Below are 27249 nucleotides of genomic sequence, written 5' to 3'. Positions count from 1 at the left end.
CCTTATGCTCTGGATAGGGACAAGCTGGTATCAATCAATTCTTTCCATGCTTATGAACTTCCATGATCTGTGACTGACAACTTTAATAATCATCTTTATGAAGCCTAGGCAGCATCCAGAGTAGCACCTAAATGGCCCCCAGGAGCTGTAATTAAAATTAAGCCGCCCATGGGTTGCTTTGATTACAACAGGGCAGGCCAGCTTAAACTTCAATTTATGCTGACTTAAAAGATGGCTCATACAGAGAACCTGTTTGCCAGACATAAATTTGAATTAATTATGCTGATTCTCTGGTTTTATTTTACTATCTGATTAGGCTTACAAAGGAAATCACGGTCCCATCTTTTGCAGAGGCTTTGGTGGGAATGCCACATCCCAGCAGGCTGCTGTGGGTACCTGTGGGCTTTCTGTCCATTCCCCAGCACAAGGGAGGTGTTTGGGCATCTGTGGGAGGTGGTGGCCTGTCATGCACCCACTGCTGAACTATTCCTGGCCACAGACACGAAGCTTCTAATTTGATCTCAGAACTGCTGGGCTGGAAATGTGTACTGAGCATAAGCAACCAACCCTGGCAAACCCCAGCTCAGCCAGATGCACTTCTTCCTCCTGCTTCTCACTAATGGAACAGGTTTTCAGGCATTTCTTGTCTTCCAGCTGCAAGGAGTAGAATCTTAATTAGCAGCAACAGAATCTGAAAAACTAATAAGAAAATATGATTTCTTAGGTAAGGTTGTTTCTACTCTGTGTACCAAAATACAGCTTCATATAGGGCACTTTGTGTAAATTAAGCTAGGTGTCTCTCATGTTGTGTGGTTTGAAAAGCCAGAACTGAAAGGTGGTGGATGCATTACAACAAGGCTGTAAATTTGTTGCAATCACATTTTGAAAATGTCAAAATACAGATATGAAACCTCCTCCTCAGCAAATTTACCAAACCCATAGCTAACAGTTGAGCAGCACATAGCATTGCTTCTTATCAAACTTTTTGTGTTAACTTAATAATTATATTTTTATTTCTTTTTCTTTCCTAAAAGCCTGTATCATATAACCAGCTGAGCTACAGTGTTGCTTTCCCCTAACTTGACAAAGTACATGGAGTTAGGGAATTTCTTATGCCTGTTTTCCTCTGTGTCATGGTTTAACCCCAGCCAGCAGCTCGGCCCCACAAAGCCACTCACTCACTCCTCCATGGTGGGATGGAAGAGAAAATCAGAAGGGTTTAAGCAAGAAAAATTTGTGGGTTGAGCTAAAGACTGTTTAATAGGTAAAGGCTGTGCACACAAGCACAGCAAAACAAGCAATTAATTAATCCCTTCCCATGGGCAGGCAGGTGTTCAGCCTTCCCCAGGAAAGCAGGGCTCCATCATGGACAACAATGACTTAGGAAGACAAACACCATCACTTGGCCTGCCTCTACCTCTTCTTTCTTCTTCCCCCAGCTCTATATGCTGAGCATGATGCCACACGGCCTGGAAAATCCCCAGGGTCAGCTGGGGTCACCTGTCCTGGCTGTGTCCCCTCCCACCCCTCGAGCCTCATTGCTGGTGGGGTGGGGTGATGGGCAGAAAAGCCTTGACTCTGTGTAAGCTCAGCAGGGACTAAAACATCCCTGAAGTGGCAGCACTGCTTCCAGCACAAATGCACAGCACAGCCCCATACCAGCTACTAAGAAGAAAATTAGCTCTACCCCAGCCAAAGCCAGCACACTGACAAAATATTATCCTTTTCCAGCAGCAAAGACATTCCATGCACTTTTCCTGCACCTGTGGTAGATCCAGACTGCATTTTTCATTGGCATCTTTTAATGCAGTACGGATAAAATAAAGCTACTATGTGCCTCTCTTGGTGAGTATGGCACAAAAGAGGCTTGAACTCCTCTTGTCAGTCCATGAACAGATGAGTAGGTTGAGATAAGAAAATACTAGAATGGAGTGACTGCCAGTGCCTAAGAACATGCATATCCCTGGTGATCTGTAGGGTGCCACTGTGCACAACTGCCTACCCCTGTCTTTCCAGGGCAAAGCTGGCACCCACACCTCTTGTGGGGAAGCAGCCAGGGGTCCTGAGTTGGCTAAATGGGGGAGAAATTTCCCTCTCTCCTTGTATCTGCAGGGGGAGATGGGTCCCACTTGAGGATGAGGGCACCCCATGAGCAGACCACAGCACCAGACTGGGCTCTGTGGCACACAGGACTCTTGTACAGGACAGGAAGTAATGGCCAAGCACAGCTTATTTCTCACATGTGATTTTAAAGTTTCAAGACACTGCTTTTGCAAGTTCAGGTGGTTGATGTGATAATTTCTGCTGCTCTTCTGTTGAGGATGTCCTTACAGAGAATTACTTCCTATCTTCTGTAAAGTTACTGGCTCATCATGCAAGCAGCTTCTTCAAACACCATCCTAAAATGTCCACTGCAAAGATGGCAGAATATTAAGTGCTTCGGTAGGAAGGTTTTGGAGAGTTTAAGCCTAAAATTTCTCTCCTCTGTCAGCTTCAGACACTCAACTTTTGCAGTGAGAGCCACAGTGCTGCAGTTGGAGTAGGTCTTACTCTGAAAAGACAATCAAGAATTTGCCAGGTACTTGGCTTATTCTGCACTGTGTTCCAGATGTTTTAGGAAGGCTTCAAATACAGGGCCTGAGATTTACTTCTTAATTTACACAGATTATTAAACTGGCAATCTTCATATTTAATAGGTGAAACCCTATTAAAATTTTTCAAATTATCATGACAAATTGAATCTCCTCCTGTGTGTCTCATGTACTATGAGTCTTATTTTCTTAGCACAGCAATATTTCAAGTCTAGAATTAAAGCCAGAAGGATTGGTACAGTAATTAGCCTTTGAAATAACTCTATCTGCAGTACTCTGCTGCCTTTTAATATTTGGTCAGTTGATGGCAGAGCTTTTCCTAGCAGCAGCTCTGTCTCTGCATTTTTGTAATGCCATTTGAAATGGGAATTGGTTTAACTGGGCAAGGGCTGGGCCCAATCACCTGCAGTAGCTGAGAAATACCTTTGGATGGTGACTGTAAGGACAAGGAAAGGAGAAGGACCAGGCTTTGTCTTGCTTTCAGAGACTCTGGGGACACAGCCTGGCAGGGCTGTACCTGCTGTGCCCTGCAGCAGCAAGGGAGGAGCCCAGAGCCTGCCTTTGCCTTACCTGTATGTGAGCTCCCAAAGATGTCTGTCAGTGACTGGGTACAATCCTGCACCTCCTGGGACCACCTTACCTGCATATGTCACCTTCTGCTAAGTCCTGATCTGTGGCAGCCCATTTCCAAGGCAGCTTCTCAAAAATGTTCTGCTGACTTGGCCTATGTAAACCTCAGCCACAAAATCACACGTAATCAGTGAACAATAAATTTCAAAGAAAGTTTTGAACAAGCAGGACTGGTCAGGGAGGAGAAAGAGGAGCCTCAGCCACACACAGATTTTGCCCAGTGGCAAACCCATCACTAACAGCTAGCTGCTGGTGTTTCTGGAGTCAGGCAGACTCCAGCCCATCTCTCTGCTTTAATCCCAGTCTTGTGATGGCTCAGGGGGATGGCACACTGGTTTAAAAGTTTCACAGGCATGGTGGGTGGATAGCCCTTGTGCAGGCATCCAGCCCATCCGTGAGGAAAAATGGGACAAAACACAATCAGGCACAGCAACTCCTATGTCCTACCTGAATACTGAGGATCTCCACAGCTGGGGCTTCCTCAGCCTCTCTGGGCAGCCTCTCTCTCACTGCCCTGATGAGGGGAGTGCAACCTTACCACAGCTGATGTGCCAGGCAGAAAGGCTTGGTGTGTCCTCTCCCAGCAGCCAGGAGTTTGTGCCACTGCCAGGGTGAAGGCAGGGGTTACTCCACAGAAGGATTTTGCTCCTCTGCTTGGATTAGAAACAACTGGGTTTGACCGCCAAAGATGCTCTGCATCACTGCTGGGAGGCAGCACTCTTGGAGGCACAACTGCTGGAGGTTATGTAGAGATAGCTGCTTTTTTTCCCCCTGAATGTCAGTGGAAAGTAAAGCTGCAGTTGTGACCACTAAGGACATGAATATATCTGTAGTGCAGGTAGGTTAAGTTTTAATTTATCTCCTGCTGTCTCAGTCAAATGTCAAGAAGAGAATATGCATCATAAAGTGTCACAAGGAGCCAAGATAGGTCAGTTATAATGGCCAGATCCTTTAAAAATCCTTTTCACAAATCAAATTAATATGACCATTTTCATGGCTACTTTGATTATATTGTTGCTTCCTTCCTAGAGCTCTGTAAGCATCATGAATGTGCAGCTGATAGGCTGATATTAACAGTTAAGGGACAGATTATTAAGGGTAACAGCCCTTAGACAAAGAATGTGGGAGAACCAAACCAAACAGAATTAAGTCAATCAGCTTTAAGAAAGAGATTTCAGTAGCCAAAGAGAGAAAATAAATAATAGTTTGTAGAAAAACAACCTAAAAGTCAATAGTTCGGGAGAACTGTCAGTTCCTTGTACAAAATGATGGTAAGATACAATTCTACCACCATGTAGTCACACTGGAAATTGCAGCAGGAGACCAGTTTGGACTACTTCAGCTCTTCAGTAAACTCATACAAGAAAGAAGTACAGAAAAAATGGCCATGAGGTCAAGTGAGCAAGGATGGCTGTCAAAGAACAGTATGTGCTGGAAGGGAGAAAATCAAATTCAAGAGAAAAAGAAATAAAGAATAGCAAACCCCACAATGTGTGGAGGCATTGGAAAGAGAAATATCAGATGACACATTGGTTCAGTACTCACAGCAGAAGGAAAGTTAATGACAAGAAATACCAAGGAGACAGAATGCCTCTTTTGCGTCAGTTGTTACAAGATGCTTTGGTAGTGATTGAACAGCTACTCTAACAGAGGGGAAATGGTTCAAACTCAGATTAAAAGAACAGAAACATGAAAGATGTTAGAAAGTATAGCAATAAATAAAATATTTTCAAATTGCTGGTGCCTCATGGAATTTGAAAGTTGGATGCTCTCCAAGGATACTTCGAGAAGTTCACGTAAAATATCAGAGTAGAAGTGAAGAACCAAGAAATTCCATAAAAGAAAATTTTATCTCTAGCTGAGAGGAGGCAAAATCAGGCTCTGGTAATGCACATCATTTGGCTTATTTCTGAATCTCAGAAGAGGTGTTGAAACAAAAACCATCCTACTTTCAAGTGCTTCAACTCTATCACATATACAAGAAATTGCCACTGTAGGTTTGTCATACACCAACAGTGTGTGTTGACGGCTTGGGCTGTGATCTTGGCACCCCATAGATGTCATGGGATGGCTCCTGAGACTGGACTGAAGGATATAGGCTCCTTAGGAATAACAGGCAGGAGAGATGAGAAGGGGATGTTACCCTCTAGGTCAATGGGCTGTGGGGATGTGCAGCCATGGCCTGGGAAAGGGCAGTGGGGGTGGGTCAGACCAACATCCCACCCTGATGTGGGATGGCTCATCCTGTCCCTGGAGAGTGTGGGAGAGGTGCTTCTCTGGTAATGAGCCTGTGACAAGCTGCTCCAGGCACCTCTCCTGCCCTACAGAGTGGAGGGTACCAAGATATCCACAAGGGTTGGTGGCAACTCTTTGATTTCTTCAACAGCTGATGTGGGAGGGACTTTGAAGGGGCCAGGGCTATTTCCCTGCTCCAGCATGTGCATCCATGGGTACTGCAGGGGGATCTCCCTGCCCTGATCCCAGCTGTGGCAGGCACAGGAGGAGCCGCTTCCCTTCTCTGGAGTGGGGAGGAGCAGGATCATGGGTGTGGGGGACCTGACCAGTGCTGTTCCTGGTGACATCAAAGAATTAAAATGTAACCAGTTCAACGTGGATGAGGGTGACACTGAGACAAAAGCTGTCACAGGACATGTAGGAATTAATTCAGGGGATTGTCAAATACCATCAATAAAATGATGGAGGAAAAAATGCATCCTGCTCTAACAGGTCTTAACACTCTGGCCTTTCCAGTTGATTGTTAAAAGACACACAAGGAATTTTTATCCTATCTAGAGAGTACTGAACAGTGTCCTTCAACTGATATTAATTACCATAAATGCTGTCACTGTTTTTCAAGTTTCAGTATTCAGATGCAGTGAGCAAAGCCTGCTCCATAAAAAAAAAAAAAATCAGACTGCACAGTGTGAAGATTAATTCATGGTCGCTGTCAAGGAACTTGGATATAATAAAGGAGAAATAAAGTGTTTCTTGTAAACCTAATATTAAAACATTGTTCCTTTCTGTTCTTCTGCAAAGAACATTTTAATGGGACTCTGTAGGTGAAAACTGCATTAAAAACAATTATCTCTGTAATTGCTATCTTGCTGCTCTTGACCTCAGAACACACAATCCTGCACTCACTGCAAGGGAATTATTCCTGGGATAGATGCCTATGTAAATGGGGTCAAATCTGTGAGACATTGAAGATCGATGGATAGCAGGAAAGCAGAGTGGTCAGAGGCTACAGGTGAGCTTTCACTTGTAGAGGACTTGTGCAGAGGCTGAGCTCCCAGCATTTCTCACCCCTGCTGCTCCGAGCACTCACACAATCACTGCTTCTCTGGTGCTGAACAGCCAATATTGAGGGTGTCTGACAGCAGCTGTACTCTGAACTGCTTCCAAACACTGCACTATTTACAACTGCAAATGAGTGCCCAGCAGCAACTGAGGCTCACATTCCCTCCTACAATGGTACCTGGCACTCAGTCAAAAAATATCCTGGCAATTGCCTCTGTGTCAGATGATGAACTTCAGCCCAGATTTGCTGTGCAAACTGCAGATTTCCAATGGTAGATGTATTAAAACAACAAAAGTTTCATCCCACCTTTTTACATATGACTAGATTAACATCTATGGCTCTCAGCTGCTGAATTAGGAATCAGGATTTTGGATTCTGTAAACTGTCCTGTGCTGTTGGAGAAGGGCTCCCCAGTAGCCCTGATGGAAATCATCCAGTTGAGTTAAAATGAAAGCAGGATTTCTTCAAAACCTGTCCCCTTTCTGCTTTTGCACTGGGAAATGGGGAAGCATCATCACATTTATTTTATTTCAACCCTCTGGCAGGATGGCTCTCCATGATGCTCAGACACTGCACCCTCGGTGCTGCCTGCCAGCAAAGGGAGGGAGAGACAGCGCTTGTGCAGCTGCTCCATGCACCCTGTGTGTGTGAGGGCAGGTGTGGCTCTGGTTTGCCCACTCAGCTGGAGCTGTTGCTGACACTCCTGACAGCAGTGTCCAGGGCCTCAGGACAGCCCAGCACCTCATGGAGCATGGATTGCTGTTGGAAAGGTGCAGCTGCTCAGATGCTCTTACCTAGAGGTTGTTATGAGCTATCCCCATCACAGATGCTACTTTAATCACTTTAACCATTGCAACTAATTCAACAAGAGGGCCTAAAATACCTGTTAGTTGTGCCTGGCCCATGATGCTCACCTGGGGAATTTGAGGATTAAAAGCCTTTTGCCCCATTATAAAAATGGGTGTCAGGCACCCTGCTGCCATAAATGGCATGGGGATTTTCTTCCCTACCATTTGCATAAGACAAATGATGTTTCTAGATCTTTTTGTCTGCAAGGTAAACATGGAATACTCTGAAAAAATGTCCCTGAATCTGCAGAGACCCAGAAGCACCAGCCTGGGACAGTGAGTACCACGTTTACCTGAATGGAACACTAAGTGTCAGGTCTGGCCATGCCACAAAGAGCTCAGCTGAGAGGACTGGCAAGAGTGTCCTGGTTTTTTTTCTCAGGGATTAGAGTATTAAACTGTCCCTGATATACTGAAGCAGACAAGACTGAAGGCCCTAGGGAGAATTACAGCTGATCACACATGAGGAATCAGGGAGCACACAGGGAAAGAGGGACACTTGGCCTCTACTTTTGACTTAAACTGAGTGCAGATGCCTGAAAACAGCAGGTGAGTCAGGGTTTATCTGTGAGTATGACAGCTACCTGCAAGTAGCTCTGTACTGGTGAGTGTGGCTGCTGGACACAGCACAGTTCCAGCAATCTCCTCTGCATGTACCGAGAGCAACTGTGGAGGAAATGCTCTGCCTCTAAACATAACCTTGTTATAAACATCTCTGTACCAGAATTGAGTCCAGACTCTTCAGAGGAAAATGCCTGCTGCCTGCTCCTCAGGAGAAGAAATGACCTCTCTGCAGTGCCTCCAGCTGAATCTCCAGCTCCCACGCAGAAGGCAATTAGATGGCCAAAGTTACAATTCCTGGGTCACATCAGCAGTGAAGCTGCTCCTGGAGGTGGTCAAGTGAGTTTGTTCAGTGATACAAAATGCAAATTTTAAATCAGTGGGAATGATCAGTTTTAGTGGGTTGGTCTCACTCTTTAAAGCCCAAAAGGAACTTTCATTTTATTTCTGGTTACAGTTTCAATGCCTCTTGAATTCGGAAGTGATTGTTCCTTCTCTCTGCCTGGCAGTGTATTAGTCAGAATACTTTTCACAGGCTCCTTTATATACTGAAATTGGTTTTAGAAGAGGGCACCTTGCCAGTTATTTTTCTTCCATTTTCTTGGAAAAGGATCAGACATGTTTATTGTCCTTGTATTTGTAACCATGGCAAAGTATCTTATCTTCTCTGATGCTTATGTGGTAACGCTGCTGTTTTCTCCTGGAAGTGTGTCAAACTGCCTCCCAGAGCTTTTAAGTCCATTAACATTTTCATAGGTACCTTTCTTACAGATGTATTGGAGTTGGACTCGACAATCTCCTCAGCAGATTTTGGGCTTTGTGTTTTGTAATGACATGAGTTCTGTGCTTACATGATCAAGGCTAGAGATCAGTGGTTTTGTTTGGTGGATATGGAAGAAAAAGGAGGAGTATCATTGTCCTGCCCAAGAAATATGACTATCCCCAAGCAATGCCAAATCCCTGGGGCTTGTCTGCTGCAGAGAAAGACACTGTATTTTCTTCAGAAATGTACTAATCAAAAAGCAGATCTTTTGCGTGCTGAAAAATGACACCAAAGCATAATAAAATAGGGAAGTACAGGTGTGCAGAAATTGTGTGAAAGAATAAAATTGCATGAGGAAAACAAAGATAGTGAGATAAAGTGTAAATATTCTAGATGCATTGAGGCAGTGAGGACTAAAAGAAACTATATTGGAGGAATATTGCAAATTTCTGCCTCCTGTATTAAACAAATTGTCTTCTATTAAGATCTTCAACCAGCAAATTTTCTTGCTTAGATTTTTGACCACTCTCAATTTCAATTGATTAAGCGCAACTAAATCAGTTTAGGATATCTTTAAAGATGACCTGAAAGGGAAAGAAGTACTTCTGCTTCATTACCAAGTAAGCATCTTTTTCTTAATGTCACACACCAAGGATATAGCACTTCTTGTTATCTTCAATATTTTCAGTTTTTCATTATGCTTTGGGAATTTCTAACTGATTTTCACAAGGTATTTCTGTCCTTTTTGTTGTGTGCATATACAATCAGATCATACAATTATTTTTCTGCAAGACTGGAGACCAAATATGTTGATAATACGAAGAGAATAACATTTGAACAACTGACAGAGCCAGAAGTTTTAGTCAAACTATTTTAAAAGGTTTGACTTAGTTTTTAGGGTTTACTACCTCCAGCTTCCCACAGCGCTGCTTGTATCAGCAATAATATGGCCAGCAGGTCTAGGACAGGCATCATTCCCCTGTACCTGGCACTTGTGAGGCTGCACCTTGACTCCTGAGATCAATTTTGAGCACATCACTACAGGACAGACACTGAGGTGCTGGAACATGTCCAGAGAAGGGCAACAGAGCTGGGGAAGGGTCTGGAGCACAAGTCCTGTGTGGAGCAGCTGAGGGAACTGGGGGTGTTTAGCCTGGAGAAAAGGGAGCTCAGGGAGACCTTGTTCTCTACAACTGCCTGAAAGGAGGCTGTGGCCAGGTGAGTGTTGGTGTTTTCTCCCAGGTAACAAATGACAGGATCAGAGAAAATGGTCTGATTTTCTCTGTGCCCAGGGAGGTTCAGACTGGATATTAGGAAAAATTTCTTCACTGCAAGATTATCAAGCACTGGAACAGGCTGCCCAGGCAAGTGGTGGAGTCACAATACATGGAGGCATTTAAAGGATGTGTAGATGTGGCACTTAGGGACATGGTTTGGTGGTGGACTTGGCAGGACTGGGTTAACAGTTGGACTTGATGTTCTTAAAGGTCTTTTCCCATCAACAATTCTTTGATTCTGTAATACTGATGTCTGCAGGCAGAGGTAGAGCCCAGTGAGCTGCACAATGGAAAGACCCAGCATTGTAAGCAAATACAGCATTGTTACCAAACATAGCAAACACTTTGCCCTGGGCCCTTCATCCTGCAGCTTAGCTCACATCTTCATGCACCTGGAGAAAAGGTTCAATCCTCTTACATTATTGGGATGGTTGATTTAAGAGTCACAATATTTAAACTAGAATTGGAGATGAAAGAGAATGACAGAGTCTGTCTCAACAGGGATGAAAGACCCAGAGGTGTCAGAGGGCAACCAGAGCCTGCGTGTGTAAATGGCCACATCTGAGCTGGCCTTCCTTTATAGTCACCAGGGAGAAACAGGCACAACCTCTGTGAAAACCCACTGCATTCTAATGAAGCTGACAGAAATAGTCCAGCTTAGTCACACCCCGTGAGAGCCCATTTCTCACTCTTCACAAGAAAGGGAGCTCAGGGTGATGGGCTCATCTATAGATATTTGCACCACAGATTTCTAACATTAAGGCAGATGGATCCTTTGATTACTTCCTATCTGGCTTCAGTTCCAACACCTCCTGCCTCTGTGTATTTTTTCCTGTCTTCAGAAGTATTATATGACTTACAAGACAAGCTTCTTTGGAAAGAACAAACAAAATTTATCAAAAATGAACTATGCCCTCTTGATATAGCAAATAGACTTGGATGAAATGAGATAAGAGAAAAAACTGTCAATATTTGAAGGCCTTGTAAATTATAATTTTGGCACAATTGTGCTAATTTGCAGCCTGTCTGCTGCTGTAGACTCCAGAAGTGGCCCCTTGATGCTGTTATTAGCAGTCATTGATTTCTACCATACTACAGACATGCAAATTGCTTTGCCAAAGAAATTGGTCTTTGGAGGTGTGCAGGGTTCAGAAAGCCTGTTGACTGCCCTGGAAACTGAGGCCACTCATGTAAGACATAAGGCAGGCCCCAATCTCTCCACAGTCTGTCTGAGCCCCGATGTTCAGAGCTTTCCCAGCAGCTCCCTTTCCATGGAGGTTTGAACCAAATGAATACCCAGGCTAATATTAATGATCTCATGAAAGTGTTCCTGTTCCAAATACCCTAGCCAACAATTTCCCTTTAAAAAGGTAGTCAGTACCCAATACTGCAGAATAACCTATCATACGAGCATTCTCCTCTATTTGATTTTCTTCCACTGTTTGTTGGTTTTCTTCTTTGTCCAGAAGGACATTAATTTTGGTGGTTGTCCATCAGCCCTGCGCTCTTTTATCTCTGGATGTCGGACTGCTAGTGAGACCAGTTTGACAAGATTGGACTGAAAGCTGAGAGAGAGAGCAAAATCTGTGGTGTATCACATAAGGTCTTTAGCTAACACCTTCACAGTTGTTTTACTAACAAGTGGTCTGTGCTCCTTGTTTTTTTCAACTTATAAGGACAGCTTAAAAGACTTTGGGATCCCAGAAAGAGATTAGAGCAGATTCAATCAGAAATTTAAAGCCAGCCTTGAGAGGGAAGGAAAAGCCGTTGCTGTCCATGGCTAATCAAAACCATGAAAATTGTGTTCACAGTTGACTGGTGGGACAAAGGTAGGACAGGAATACATCATTTAGTGCAACACTTGGCAAGATCCAGAACCAAAAATTTTGGCCTGAAAAAAAGGCCTAAGGTTAATGGAGTTCTCACAAAAAAACCCTGTGATTGTCAGTCAGTGGAACTCTGTTACAACAGTCTTAGAATCAAAGAATCACCAGCAAAGGCATTGGCAAAAACAGGTGCTGTTCATCAGGGCCAAGGCCAAATGAGCATTTCTGGGATCATGGTGCAGCTCAGGGGCCTGAAGGACCATTCCCTGCTCCTGCAGAGACAGCCACCTGCTTTGGTGAGGGGCAAAGCAGGCATCACTCTCAGCTCAGGCTGCAGGCAAATCTTGATAGCACTTTGGGAGCAGGGCGCTGCAGAGATTTATCATCTAGCCTGTAACGCCTATTTTATGTTATCAGTTTTAATTTAGACAGGGCTTGTGTTATGCTCTTTCACTGTATCACCCTGCTCTTGGGGAGAAGGCTCACAGAAGTACCTGATTTATCTCCCTTCCAGCACTTATTGCTTTTGCTTACTGCTGCATCCTCTTCTGTGTCTTAGCTAAGGCCTAATACATCCAACTTTCTTGGTCCTTTCACACAGCAGTCCCAAGACACTGCTAATGAGAACAAATTATATTTTGGCATTAAAGTTTTTGAGATCCAAGGGGAGGCCTAAGGTACAAGAACCCAGAAGATATGTACCATCAATTTGTGCAATGACATTAAAATGGGGCTCTAATGACTGGAAGCTGATCCTGGATAAATTTAAGCTAGCAGGAAAACAATGACTTTCAGCAGAGTAATTCATCAGTAAAATAGCTGGGCTGGGATGATGGAATACTCAATTTAATTGAAGATGAGGTGTCCCCTTCTGGAGAGGTGATTTGCTTGAATTTCTTTTCTGGTTTTTAAATCTATGTGGGAATTCTCTTTTACTGGCTTTTTTTCCCCTTTGCCCAGGTTTGCATACTTTGGAAATCATTTTGTCTAGTTGAAAAATCAATAATCACAGGGAAGTCCACAGGAAAGGGCTGTCATGTTGGCCATGCTGAAGGGAAGAACAGATAGCTGGTATCTCCCTCACAGACTTGTAGGGCTGGTTTTGAGTTTAAGCTCTTGTCTGCAACCACCCTACTGCTCTGTTTGCATTTTAACCTCTGAGTGTCCCAATGAAGTTCATTTCTTCACAGCCAGGGTAATCTAGAGTTGATTGTTGGATTTCAGCAGCAGCAAGGGCTGCTGTAGACACAAATGGATCAGACAGCTGCTGTTGAAGGTCCATCTTCATGTCCAGGTGTAACAGATATGTGATCCTGCCTCCCTGTGTGCTCCCCAACTTTGGTTGGTGCTCACCCAGGAGTCACCCAGGTCCTTGGGCAGAGAGCCAGATAAAAGCCCTGAACTGCCATGGGTTTGTATAGTAGAGGAAATGTATTAGAATATCTGTATGGAGGCTTTGCCCCAGAGGTCCCGGTTGCCCTTGATGGGCTGCAGCTGTAACCAATGAAGATGACTGGGATAAAAGGGGGTGGGTTAGCCAGTCAGGGAGAGCCTTGGAGGAGTCCTGACCTGAGAGACAACAGTAGAAGGAGTCAGTGAAGATTGGCAGCCATAAGAACACGCCAAAGAGGTATGGACTTTAGAAATCTGATAGAACAACAATATGGGACTCTAGAAATAATAGAACAACAACAGGTTTGTGCATTATCTGCTCAGAGGGTACATTTGTTGACATCACCTGGAGAGTTTGACATGTTGTGTTGGAGAAGCTGGGAGGTGGAGCAGTGGGATCTGGTACCACATTCTGCCACATCCCCACATGTGCTAGAGCAGCAGTATTGCCCTTTTCCAGACTGGGGAAAGGATCTGCTCCCAAACACTCTTCTGTTCTCTGTTTCTTGGCAGTGTCTCTGGTAGGGAAGGTGGTTTGGAGAAGTCACATGAACTTATAGCAGGTCCAGCTGATGGCTATTTCTCATGTGTTCCAGTAGAGGACTCCTCCTTAAGACAAAGGATCTGCCTTGTGTGAGGCACCACAAAGCAGAACATCAAACACACTGGCAGCATTCAGAAAGCTCTGGCCCTGAGCTGAAACTAATATCAGGTGTCAGGATTTCAGGAGTCCATGGCTGTACTTGGGAAGAGTGATAGAGCACTTCTTTGTGCAAGGATTTTTAATCTGTCTTCTGAAAAATACAGGACACTTCAGCCTTCACCTGTTGAGGTTGTCTTAGAATGTTATGAGAATTTCTCTGACCTATGTTAAATGCAGATCATTGAGTCTTTTTGCTACAACAGTAATGTGTCTTACAGGAACTCCTGACAGTTATATAGGTGGAAAGAAGACAGGAAAAGGCCCCCTGCTCCAGCTGGAGCTTAGGCAAATATCCTCCAGGAGCCACTGTTGGTAGAGTCATCATCATCTCTGCAGCCAGGGGCTGGGAAGAGCTCCTACTGCCTCACAAACACTGCTCTTCGAGGCAGCCAAGCACAGCAATGTATCCCTTCAGTGTCTAAGATAACTGGTGAAGAAAAGATAATTCCTAAGTCCTTCTTAGCTGACAGTAAGATCAAACCTGGCCCAGCCCACTGGGTTCAACAAATAAGCCAAAAACCAGCTGTCCACCTGAAGTATGTGGCAATGGCCAAACCCAGCACAGCAGTGTCCCACCTGAAACCTTTCCACTCCTGGGGGACCCCTGGCTCTGCAGACAGAGCTGTGGCTCCTGCACCACCAGCAAGATATTGGAAATGCAACATGGTTTATTACGATCTGCCTGTTGTCTATTATACCATTTATAACAAAAGGAAGGCAAATTTTTCTCTGACATTAAATCTACACCGCGGAACAGGAGAAAAAGCTTTGTTTTGACTTGTAATCTGAGCAAACCTGACAAGGAAGGAACAAAAAAAGCAAAGGAACAAAAGGCCATTTTAATAGCAGTTTTTTACAAAATAGAAATCATGAAGCTGAAATGTTTGAAGTGTTCCTGCTAGAGCAATTTCCTCTCAGTATTTTTCCAAAGTCACCTTCTAAACAACTAATGCAACTATTACCTCTGTTACCATGTTAAAAACATTTGACCACTTGTTTGCAAGTATTAAGGATTTTCAGGGAAAGAGGAGTTGTATATCTGAAATTCATTCTCAAAACAGTAAAAAAATAATCTAGCTCAATCTAGGGATTGAGGATTCCCTCTGAAATCAAATGAGCAAGGTAGTAAAGTACAACTTGCTCTGATATATCTGCTGTACCTCATCTCTTTCTCTTCAATATACAAGGTATTATCCTTTTCAACATGTGTGCACCCCAGATTTGCTGTCTTGACATGCTCTTGATCCCCATTAAAACTCCAAATCATACATGATAATTATATGTGAGTTTTCCCATACATGATGCAAAAGTAATACTGAATTTCTTCCTTTGGCATTCACTGGATGAAATGCACAGTTTCAGTATAGCAGAGAAGACAGGCATGAGATCTGAATGTGATCTTTGAACATGGCAAGCTGGTCCCCCTCCAGTGCTCAGGTTACCCAGTGCTTAGTGTATGGCCCTTGACAAGGGCTGCAAGAACTCAGGAGTCAGCAGAGGTCCATGATCTCCAGTGTGATGTAACTAAACAGGTACTCCTTGAAACCACTTGGCTTTCCCAGCTGCAGCAAAAGAGACACTCATCACTGAAGATTGCTCCAGAGAGTCATGACACTGTTATCTCAAACCATGCCCAGCCCAGACCTCCTGCATATCATGGTGGTGTCAGAGCCACATTTGGCAGGCTCAACTATCCTGTGAAGAGCTTCCAGGGGAGGGAATTTGGAGAATGTACCCCATTAGGGTTTCTTGTATTTGGCTGATATGCATAGAGCAACCTCCATGTATTACCCCGTTCAGTGCTTCTCCCTGCCTCTGAGATGCTGTCAAGCAGATTTCTCAAATGCACAGAAGAGAGTTTGGGAGCAGATCCTTCCCCCAGCCTGGAAAATGGGGATGCTGCTGCTATGGTACATGAGAGCTGTGTGGTCCTGTTGTAGCAGACACCACTGCTCAGCCCTGAATCTGCCTCCTTCAGCAGGAGAACAAGGCATCCCAAGTGTTGTGGCTGCCCAGCAGCCCTGGCTGCCATGCAGCCCACACAGGTGAGAAACTGTGAGCAGCCAGGATGCCCAGACAGATGTCCATCTCCACAAGCATCAGTGACTGCCAGGATGACACTGAAACTATGAACTATCCCAGTTATTTCTTGGAAGTCAATCCAGAGGCCACTCTCAGTGGGACCCCACCATTTTGCTGAAGCAAGTACTCTCCTACCATCCTTGCTCTGTTTTTTCTAAAGCAGCGTGGTCCTGTGTATGCAGCAAGGAACACAGAGTTGAATGCACCAGGAGATTGCTTCTGAGAATGTAGATCAAGCCACTCCCTTCCTGGCACTCACCTGCACAGACTCCATTTCCTCAAGCTCATGTTTCCACAGAGGGCTCTGTGATGGAAGGGGTCCCTGGATGACAGCTGCTCCAATGCCCAGCTCAGCTTACATCAGATTTCTCAAGGTAATGCCCCACTGAGAATGCTGCCAAGAGAGAGGCTGACTGTCCAAAGGAGACCTCCTCTCCTCTCTGCAGAACATGTAGGGTTTGGGCTGGTCTGAAGGATGGTCCCTGGTCTGGGCAGTGCTGATCTAGGGCTGAGCTCTGAGTTATGCCAGCAGTACCTGAACTGCTCTGCATTGCCAGCTCACTTCCCCACACAGCCTGTGAGCCTCTGAAACCATTCAGATTGTTTCCTCTAGTTGAAATATTTTTAACCCACCTGAACAGCCCTAAAAAGTGAGATTCTGCCTCAGATTTTTTTTTTCATGCAGATGAACCGATAAAGGAGAGACGAGTAAAGAGGTGGAAGAACTGTGAGCTGAAAATAGGACATGACTGTAAGGTGAAGCACAAGAAGGACACATACAAAAAGTGAAGGCAACATGAATAGTGAAGGAAGACAACACACAGAAGCCAGTTTCATTTAACAGCTCTCTTACCAGGAATGGAAGTCATATGATAAAGACAAACTTCTCTCATACAGAAAGCTCTTACATCATCACCTGATTTTTGTCCTTGTACCTCCAAATAGAAAGTGCTCTGCCTCCCACACCAGGGAAGATGTGCCACCAAGGCACAGGCCCAAATGGAAATGGCAGCAGTTCTTCCTCCACTGCTTCTCTGAGGGCAAAGTAGAAACTCCAAAGCACAGAGTAGCCAAGGCATGTAAGGAATGTGGTCATTTTAAGTTAAGTATTTAGAGCCATGTCCCATGTCTAAGCCCTTCTGTGCCTTAGCATCCACCTGCCCTCAGTGGGGATTGCCCCATCACCCTTTTCTCCTGACAGGGAAGCAAGCAGAAGCAGCAGTGATTTCCAGTGCTCTTCTTGCCATTCCCAGCTCCTACAAAGAGGAGTCTGGGTGGTACAGAGGCCTCACTGCTACCCAGGGGAGGTAACTGCAAGTCCAAGTTTAAGAGCAGAAGCTTCACAGCCTCTGTGGGTGAAAAATCAAACAGAGCAGACTAAATGTATTACACTAATTAGGAGATGCACTATCCAGAGAAGAACAAGACAGTGCTTTCTTTGGGGGTATTAGCTGTTCCACAGATGAAAAATAAAGTCTTCCTAGCTGATCTGTCCTGGCTAATGTCCTTGCAGATAGGCTTTGGAATAGGTTTGGGCTTATATCTTCAGTTATCCCACATCCTCTAAGACTTTTGCTATTGAAGTTCATTTGTTGAAAGAATAAATAAAAAATATGTTTAGTAATTGAAAGGGAAACTAATGCTGTTTTCCCAGCACTTGGAAACTTGCCACACTGTCTTGCATTCAGCTACCTGAGAGCTAAGGCTTGTTGTGTAACTGTAGTTGTGGGAGGCTTTGTTCTGCACCCCTCTGGCCAGGAGGCTGCCAAGGCTGCCCTCAAATTCACCACTGTCCAGTGTCATTCATGGCATTGCTGGTGCAGACCAGGATTCAGCCCTGCACCCACGAGCCTCTCAGTGCTGCAGCTGCTGACAGCTGTACCAGGACAGCAGCTGCTGCTGCCAGTGACATCTGCCACACTCATGCTTAACAATGGAACAGCAGGACCTGGAAGCAGGGTAGGGTTGAACATTGGAGCTTGGGAATGGAACAGAATTATCAGGAGTAGGGCAAAGAGCTTGCTGGGGCATGCAAGCCTATTTAATACTTCTGGGCAAGTGGCAATGCAGTGTGCTGCAAGCAGAAAAACACTGCTGAGATCTGTGGTTTGTAAGGCTTAGTCACATCACACTTGCCACGAATAAATGTTACACCCAGGGACAAATTAGTGAGGGAGGTCTTTTTTCTGACTGAAATCTGAATGATTTTTATGCTGCCACCTGAACTTCTCCAAATATTACAAAACCAGTCTTGAGCCTAGCAAGTCATCCCTGTGGGTGAAGAGTAGAAGGATGCTGCTGGCAGCTCCACTGCTGGGCAGTGAAAATGCTGAGCTCTCCTTTCCCCTCCCCTGCTGCCCAAACTCTGGGCTGCAGGCCTGGTAGAGCCCCAGCCCCCTGCCCACACCAGCTGCCCTGGCAGTGCAGGGCTCCTCCAGGCTTGCTCCTGGTGCCTGGAGTGCACTGCAGACACATCCTCAGCCCGAGCTGCCTGCCTCCAGCCACATGGTCCTGGTGCAAATTGCTGTTTACAGAAATGATGTATCTTCCCCTTTGGTCTCTGTTTTCCCTTGTGCAGAATCTTCCCAATTAGGGATAGATTTTTGGCTGTTTAGTTGATCAGTCCCATGCTTATGTATTAAAATTTTCTTCAGCCTGTTTATTCCTTATCCAAGGGTTTAATCAGCAATTGTGCTTCAGGGTAGCTTGTGTTTTTATTATCTACTTAATCAGATGAAAGAAGGCTCTTTTGTCTTTTTTAAATTTATTTATTCCTAATTAAGAAAATGGTGAGACTTGTTCCATAAGAGGACTGCAGCCTTGTACCTCCTAGGCAGGAGCAAGCAATGCTGCCAGGGGAAATATTTTGTACACAATCTTCCTTTCAGAACTGGTTATAAAAAAGTAGTGGCATGGACATGATCAATTTGATAAAAACCAGCTGCTCACTTACTGATCCCTGCACCAACCTTGGACAACTTGAAATGCACTTATTAGAACAGTTTATCCCTATTTTTTATAGATAAATATATAAAAATTAAATATATAAACTAACATATGTAGTCAATACACAAACACTTCTTTTCTTTGAGGTTAGTATTGATTCCAGCAAAGCAAAATTATGCTGAAAGATAGAAAAAAATATAACAAAATATATGAAATTTTAATCCCCTAGAACAGCTCTCTGGTCTTCCCAAACCATCTGCTTCTCAGCCAGGTGTCTCCTGCTCTTGCAGGAGGAACACATACCTGCCTGGAAACCAGGCTGCAGAAGGACCCAGTGTTACAGCAGCTTCCCCACTACTGGTTTTAGGTCAGTGACAACTCATCAGTTTTATCCCTTCAATATTCTCTTCACAGCTTTGCTCTTCCCCTTGGGAACCAGCGCTGTGCTCAGTTCCTTTCCTTCACTGCACAGAATTTTTGATCTCTCCATGGCATCTCCTTCAGTGAGCTCCTTGTGGCCACTTTGCTTTTCCACAGCCCGGGGCTGCTGGGCAATGGCATCTCCAGGGTTGTCCCGTGTGTCACCCGTGTAGCTGTGCCCCATGGTGACAGTGGTGGCAGGGCTGCACACCCATCCTGTGCTGTGCTTGTTCCTCTACCCATTCCCACATCCCTGCCGTGGTGCCACTGCCACCACTCCCTGACCACACAGCCCCAGGCACAGCCCAGTGCTGCTCCAGCAGCCAGTGCAGAGCTGTGGGGCTGCCCTCTCCTCTGGGAAACACGGGGGAGGAGTAGCTGGGTCCCTTTGGCTGTGTGACTGTGCTTGCAAATCCCCTTCTCCCCTAAGCCCAGGATGAATGCTCATGCACTCACAGGTGCCAGCACCTCTGCTCTGTCCTTCTTCTTCCACTAGAGCCCACGACAATACATGAAACCCTCCAAGACAACCTTTTCTGGCATCACTTGATACAGGGTAGGGTTGAAAATCTTTCAAGCCAACACTTGACTTGAAAGATTTTCATCAGCTTCATAGAGCATTACTTCAAGTGCCAAGTGCTTGAATTTAAACCTGGAGAATTCATTGCAGACCAAGACTCTGTGCAATCACTCCTGGATCCTCCAGTGATAATTGGCCATCAGTCGAGGAGGCTGCCAGCTCTGCAGAGAGCTGTATCCCAGGACAGCCTGTGCAAGGATGGACTTCCAGCAGAGAACCCAAGAAAGGAGGCTCACCACAAGACAGTTTCTCATGGTTATCATTACTATATGGTCTCTTAATTGAAAGCGCCTACTTGGCAAATGCCTTCTTTTTGTGTTTGGTTTTGTTGTTTTTTTTATTCAGTTCCTTGTGAGGGCAAACGCCAGCCTGGTGATTCTGACAGCAGGTAAGATCTAAGTTGTTGAATTTTACCCATTTCACATCTTTGATCTTTATGAAGTTTGCCTCCCACTCTTTGATGTGACAGAACAGGGGGTTATTCTGGCTTTTCCTGTCAACTCCTACCAGCAGCTGGGAAAATGGTGACTTCCTTGCAAAAAAGGTGCATTCCAAAAACCATCAAAGCTGTGATTCTTGCCTACATTTTGCTCAGGTTTTGCTCAGGTTTAACTGAAGATTTGTCAGCAGCTACACAGGTATAAATGAGAAATAGCTCCATGCCTGACTCATCCAATACTCCACCACATATCCTACCTGGCAAGAGCTCCTGTTCATCTGCTGCAGCACAGATTTCTTGCTCTCAGGAGGGGGCTGAGAGGTCAGAGATCCCTTTCAGGAGTTTGTTTAAAACAAAAATCTGTGAGGTCACCGCTTATGCCCTTTTATCTCCCAGGCTGACTGTGCCCACTGCCAGAGCCAGACCTGCCCCATCTCCCTGGCTGGGGGCTCTGCTGGCACCTGGACCACAGGTCTTCAGACATCAACTCTTCTGCCTCTGCCAGATGGGAACACTGGAGGAAACAAATGTGCTCCCAGAAATAGTGGCTCCCTTTGTGGCTTTGAACAGCCATGTGTCACTCACACTCCTGCTGAGTCCAACTTTAGGTACAGCTGGCTGCTCTGGGTAAGGAGGGCTATTACTTCTTCCCAGAGCAGATTGTTCAGATGATGGACATACACATAATTCAATCTTTAGATTAGCCCTAAACTCCAGGAGAAGGGCTACTGAACCATCCCTATGGGCCAGGGCAGAGGCAGCACAAGGCCCCAGAAGGCAGTCCTAGAGGAGGTCATGCCAGCCCTGCTCTTCCTCACCAAGCCCCCACTGGGGTTTGCTCCCTCAGCATCTGCCTGTGGGGCTCAGGGGGGTGTCATGATGAAACAGGGGTGGCTGTCACTGCAGTGCTCTCACACTGCAGCCCTGTGTGCAGCAGAAGGTGCTGGAGAAGCCACGAGGGTGGAGGGGTGGAAACACAGCAGTGGGAAGAAAGGGAACAGAGGGAGGTGCTCCTGCTTTGACTCCGTGCTGAAGCTCAGATTTGAGGTTAAACAGCACACAAAACAAACAGGTGGGAGAGTTTTCAAATCATGCAGGGACTTCTCCCTCCTTCTCAACTCTTGTGACATCTGCCTGGGCACAGGCACAAGCCAGCAGGGAAGGCAAAGCAGTGCATGGCCAAACCCCTGCACTCCAACTCCTAATGAAATTCACACAAATTTTAGAAAGCGATGGAGATGTCTGGAGCTTCCTCGACCTGTCACTGCCTTATTTCTAACAGATGCCATAATGAGGCACCTGGAGGACAAGATCATTTAGTTTTCTTTAGGGTAATCACAATTTAGATGGTTTGTAATTTAATAAGAGTGAGAAGGGAGCAGCAGCCGGAAGAGCTCTCTGGCTGCTCAGGCCTGATGAGCTGCAGCACAGGGGCCCTGCCATGTGAGCCATGCAGCTTTGCAGTGCTCACTTACAATGAAATCTGCCTGCTGCTGTCCTTGGGGGTCGAGCATGCTGGCCTGAGGCACAGCCTCCCAGCAGCTGGGTGCCCTGACTGCCCTGCTCCACCTCTTAGAGCAGGCAGCAGTCCAGCACACAGCAAAAGCCAGCAGCTCCTGGAGAGAGAAGCACATATGGCAGCTCCTACCTGCTCAGGAGGGGAGCACTTACCCACAAAGTACAGTGATACTTAAAAAAATCCTCTTTAAACAACCTATTCAGTCTAACAGGTTCTAAATAAAGCAACATTTCAGTTGGTTTTGCCATTGTGAAAAATAGATTTTGGAAGCCTGGTACTTCTTGCAATGACAGGTAATATACAGATCTATTGATAATGGCACTGTGCACATATGAACAAGCATTTAGAGTCTTCTGTACCATGAAGCACCTAACAGGGCCAGAAAAACCCCTCACTAATATGGTGAGTGTGTGCTCAAACACGTCTTCTCTTGCTGATTCTTCCAGGACAGTGGGAAATGTTGCAGTGCAGCTGACAGCATATCTCCAATAATGAAATGCTGCAATTCAGAGGTTTTTCACACTCACAGTGGCATCACCTTCTTCCTGCCTGCATTCTTCTGAGAGGCTTGGCAAGATGGGAAAAGCTACTTCAGAAGCAACTGTGCTGTGTCTACAACTGAGGTGTAGGTTTGGGGTTTTATATGCTGTAAAACCTCTTCCTATGCTGGAGGGCACTTAGCAACAGGTAAATAGCCAATTTCATTAGCAGGTGTGATTTCTCCATAGTGTCAGTTCTAGTGATTGGGCTCACTGAGTAAAATGCTAGAAAGCAGTTTTATTTTTGGCTTTTTGTAGGGCTACCACAGTGGCACTTGCTGAGATTTGTATGGGTTTGAGTTATAGAAAAAAGACAAGTTTTGAGGAGGTCTAGATAGGAGAAAAAGAGGATAACTCATGTTTAAAACCAGAGGGGTTCTTGTTATCAAATAATTTTCATGGTTATAACAAAACAGTGAATGTCTGCAGCTCCAACTGGAGGAGAAAACCATGAGCTCAACGAAGGTCATTGGGGAGAGCAATTACAGCTTGCATTGTAAAGTGATTTCCCCTCCACACAAAGGGGGCATTTATTTCTGAATTTTAACATGATAAACATGCAAAGCACAGATTTAAAAGCATCTGATAATGTTAACCTAACAATAGCTTTATTCCAACATCCCTTAAAGATTCTTCAATTCTTTTATGCAAGGATTTGCCTGCTATCAGTGAGTGAATCAGAGATATGAGGCACATACCAGTTTTTGTTACTGAAGGGACTGCATGTTTCAGTACAGCCTAGTGCTATGAACCTCAAGGAGCCAACAGCATATTGTGTATTGCTCCTTTTAAAGGAATCATAGGGAATATTTCTGGGTTTTGCTGGGTTTTGCTTGGTAAGAACAGTTGACTGAGTACATCAAGCCAAGGTGTCATAACTGTAGAATTGACTGTACTTAATTATCAATAATGGGACAGTTTTCCTGCTCTTCCAACACCTTGTTGCAAAACCTCAGGTGTACAGGTGGGGACTCCCATCTTGCTGTCCACTTACACCAATTTGCTTGGCATATCCTGCTCCTCACCTGACCTTCACCATGAGACTCTTCCCTCCTCACAGCCTTTGGTCACACAGGGGCTGGTTGCCTCTCCTGCCCACTGGATGCAAGTCTCCTAAGGGTCTCCAGCTACATGAGCCTCTGAGCCATTACTTTGGAAACAGGTGACTGGAAGCACACATGTATTTCAGACAAGATCTCACCAGGGCTTTCTTCAGCCCTCCTGGTGCCTTCCTAATCACCCATGCTCTCCAGTCCTCTCCCTCTGCATTATCCTTTCTTCTTCTTAATTAGGCCACCTACCTTTGTAGGACTGACAAAGGGGGCTTCAGGAGGATATTTAACTATTTAATGTATTATTTCCCTGTTCAGAAGGAGGCTGCACAGTGAGGGAATCCCTAGCAACTCTCCAGTGTGATCTAAACAAATTTCTAAGACAAAGATGATGAAATTTCCCTAAATGCACTAGAAGGGGCCTCCAGACAGTTTGGGAGGTTTGCCTATCTGCCCATGGAAGCCACCCCTGCTGCCAAAGACAGCAACATCACCCATCACTGCTGGCCTTTGAGAGCAGCACCCCGTGCACAGACACAGTTACCGCACTCCTTCTGGCAATCTGCATACAAAACACACCTAAGAGCTTTACTTTTTCCCTCACAGGTTAAAAACCATCTGCTTTTTTTCTCTCCTGGACTCTTTCAAAATTGTCTGTGTTGTTCCTAAAGTGTGACCCCATGGACCAGACACAGCTCAGGTTTCAGGACAGCTTAGCCTGGAGAAATTATTCTCTCTCTTGCCATATGAACACACCTGCTGTCAGCATCTTCCAGGGTGATCTTTGCTTTTTATGCAGCAGTATCACAATTGGATTCATATTCTGTTTGCAGTTCAGCTGTAATCCACAAATTATTTAGTACCAAACTGCTGCTTATAAAGGTGTCTTTTATTTTCATTCCATTTGTGCTTATTTATCTCCCTCCTGAATGTAATATTTTCCACCATTTTTTTCCCTGACCTTCCCTTCCACTCATCAAAACAATTTTTTAATTTATTCAGGCTTCCCAGCCTGCAATCCTGGTGAGCTAATACTTTCATTCACTTTAAAAATGTAGCCTCTAACTCCTTTGTTTACTGCATTATTGGCAACATTTGCCAGAAACTGTGATGAGAGACTCCTGCTGGACTCTCCCTTTCCTCCAGGTTTGAGCACCTATTGATGTTTTCCATTCCCTCCTGCTCACAGAAAGCCATAGGCCAAGGCTGCCTGGTCACTCCTGTCCTTTCAGAGCTTTCCTGACTTGTACCAGGGAAGTATTTAATCTTCTCCACAGTCTGCAGTAGCCCTTTGCTCATGGAATAGAGACAATTTTCTTCTCCTTGAATTCCCTCTGGCTGGTGATTGTGTGCTGATGGCCCCCTCAGTTTAAAACACAGCATTCAGTGCTAATCACTGTGCACATCCAGTCAATTGCTTTGATTTCATGATCAGCCTGAAGCAAAGCAAACCACAGGGCATCCTGTGGCACAGGGACACACAGGCCCCCCAGTCATTACTGCAATCTTGTTCTTCTCAGAGCTGGGCAGAATTTTTGCTCCCTGGGAAACAAAGCAGTGCAGGAGTGATGGAATTGTTCAGTGCACAGGCACAGCCTGCAGGGGCTTGGGAAGGTCCTCCCACCACAGGATCCACACTGCATGATTCCTGGGCAGGTGTCTCACAGCCCTGGTGCACCTTCTCCAGGATGGGATATCTGTAAGAACACTCAGTCACTTCAATGCCTTCGATGGTTTGCAAAATAAAATCATCAAATAAAAATTCCAGTGATGAAATTTATTATTGTCAAGTGTTCAGCTGTAGGCACATGCTCCAAACTGAAGTACTCTACACCCTTTCTTTAGATGGCCAGCTTGAAAATACCATTCATCTACAGCCACTTGCACACACATGGCAATGCATAATTGCTGGCTGGAAAGAACACCTGAAGCCATACCCTACCAACTCAGTGGCAAAGAAGCAAAAATCCACCATGCAGCACTGCAGAAAATGTGTACAAGTGCTACAAGCCAGTTTAAAAGTGGAGGGCATTTCACATGAAAAAGATGAACAGTATGAAACAGGAACCCAGCAATGGGAATGGGCAGTCTGTCCTTCTGAAAATGTTTCTGCTGCAGTGACACCCACCTGCTTCCCCACACATGCATTCACTAGGGCTGGTCCTGCTCTCATGCATCTCCCTTGCTCTGGGAGCTCAGAGATGACCTCTGGTGGGGAGGGCACCCCACAGAAATCCTCCCTGATCATTTGCCCAAATTGTTCTGGCAGTCAGTGCCCCTCTGAGAGTCCTTCCAGTTGATCCACCTGATATCTGAAGTCTCAAAACTGCACCCAGTACATGAGCCAAAGCCTTACTAATGTGAGAACATGGATTATCTCAGGTGGCCATTATTCAGTTTTTTACTTACAACACCTTCCCCTCACTCTCTGTTTTGTGATCCACTACAGCCTCAGACACTGTTCTAAAAAATTGCTGCAGAGTCAAAAAGTGCTGTAACTGTGCAGTAGATTTTTGTTACTCCAGTACTCTTACCTATTTGTCCTGATTGAATTTGCTCCTCTCTTTTAGGCAATTTTTCTAATTCATAAAAATAATTTCAAGTTTTAATTCAATTTTTGGAAGTGATTAAATTATCTCCAGTTGATATAATCCAATAATTTAATAACAAAATATTATATATTGCTTCATCAATGGAAATGGCCAAGTAATATCAAAAGCAAGAAAGTCCCTAGGGAACAGCAATTGTTCTATTTCTTGAGTTTGATGATGGAAGACTGATAGCATTTCTCTGAACAATCTAACCAGCCTTAGAGTACTTCACAACACTTCAAACAAGGCCAGTATCCTGCTTTGCTTTTAAAATGTCTTCTTAGAGCAGCTGCTTCTCTTTTTTATCCTAAAGCTCATTATATTGCTTTTTAAGAAAATTGTCCCAAAACTATGTAGTAGTAGCAAATTTTTATTGGTAGAGGTAAACCTTAGTCCGAATGTCTTTATTTTTAATTGACTATTTAATTCAATGATTATCCCTCTTCTGTGAAGCTTGAAGAAAAAACCCCATTGAGTACTTAGGTTTTCCCTAATGGACTCAATGTTCATCCTTTTGCTAAATAATTGATTTAACTTCCCTTTCTAGCAGAGGTTTCTTTAGGCTTTTACAGTCATAAAACTTTTTGAGTTTTTCTGTTCTTTTTTACACAGATCTTGCTTTTACATTTATACATAGCTACATATTCTTCCTATTCTTGTTGATTTTTCTTTTTAAAGAACTTCTGGAACAATTATAATGGCCTCTTACTATGCTCCCAGCTTTCCCATTGCACTGGTGTAACTTCTCATTATGTGTCCTTTTATTAGTTCTTAAAGATGATAAATAATTTATCATTCTGTTTGTTTCAACCATTTTATTAAGTATCCTGGAGTGAATTTCATCTGCTCCTACTTAGGTGAGAATTTCCAGCTTTCCCAAATGCAACTTCTTAGAGAACAGCACCCTCCTGAATCCTCTTCATCTCCTAGAGACACTTCCCTGGGGCACTACACAACAAACTCTTTTTGCAGACCACTGAGTGGATTTGAAGCCCATGTAAATTCTACTATAACCTTCCATCTTTGCCTAAAATGACAAAATTCTATTTTGTAACCAAGAGCAAACCAGTTTCTTCTTCCAGATTAGCATCAATTCCTCACCAGTCTGAATCCAACCTAGGAGTCGCTCTTGACTTAGACTCCATGAGCCAGTGGAGTCTAATTCAAGAGTGAATTTCCTCATTTGAAGGAA

Source organism: Molothrus ater, chromosome 5 (assembly GCF_012460135.2).
Source record: "Molothrus ater isolate BHLD 08-10-18 breed brown headed cowbird chromosome 5, BPBGC_Mater_1.1, whole genome shotgun sequence".
NCBI classification, from domain to species: Eukaryota; Metazoa; Chordata; class Aves; order Passeriformes; family Icteridae; genus Molothrus; species Molothrus ater.
This window is presented reverse-complemented; position numbering follows the sequence as displayed.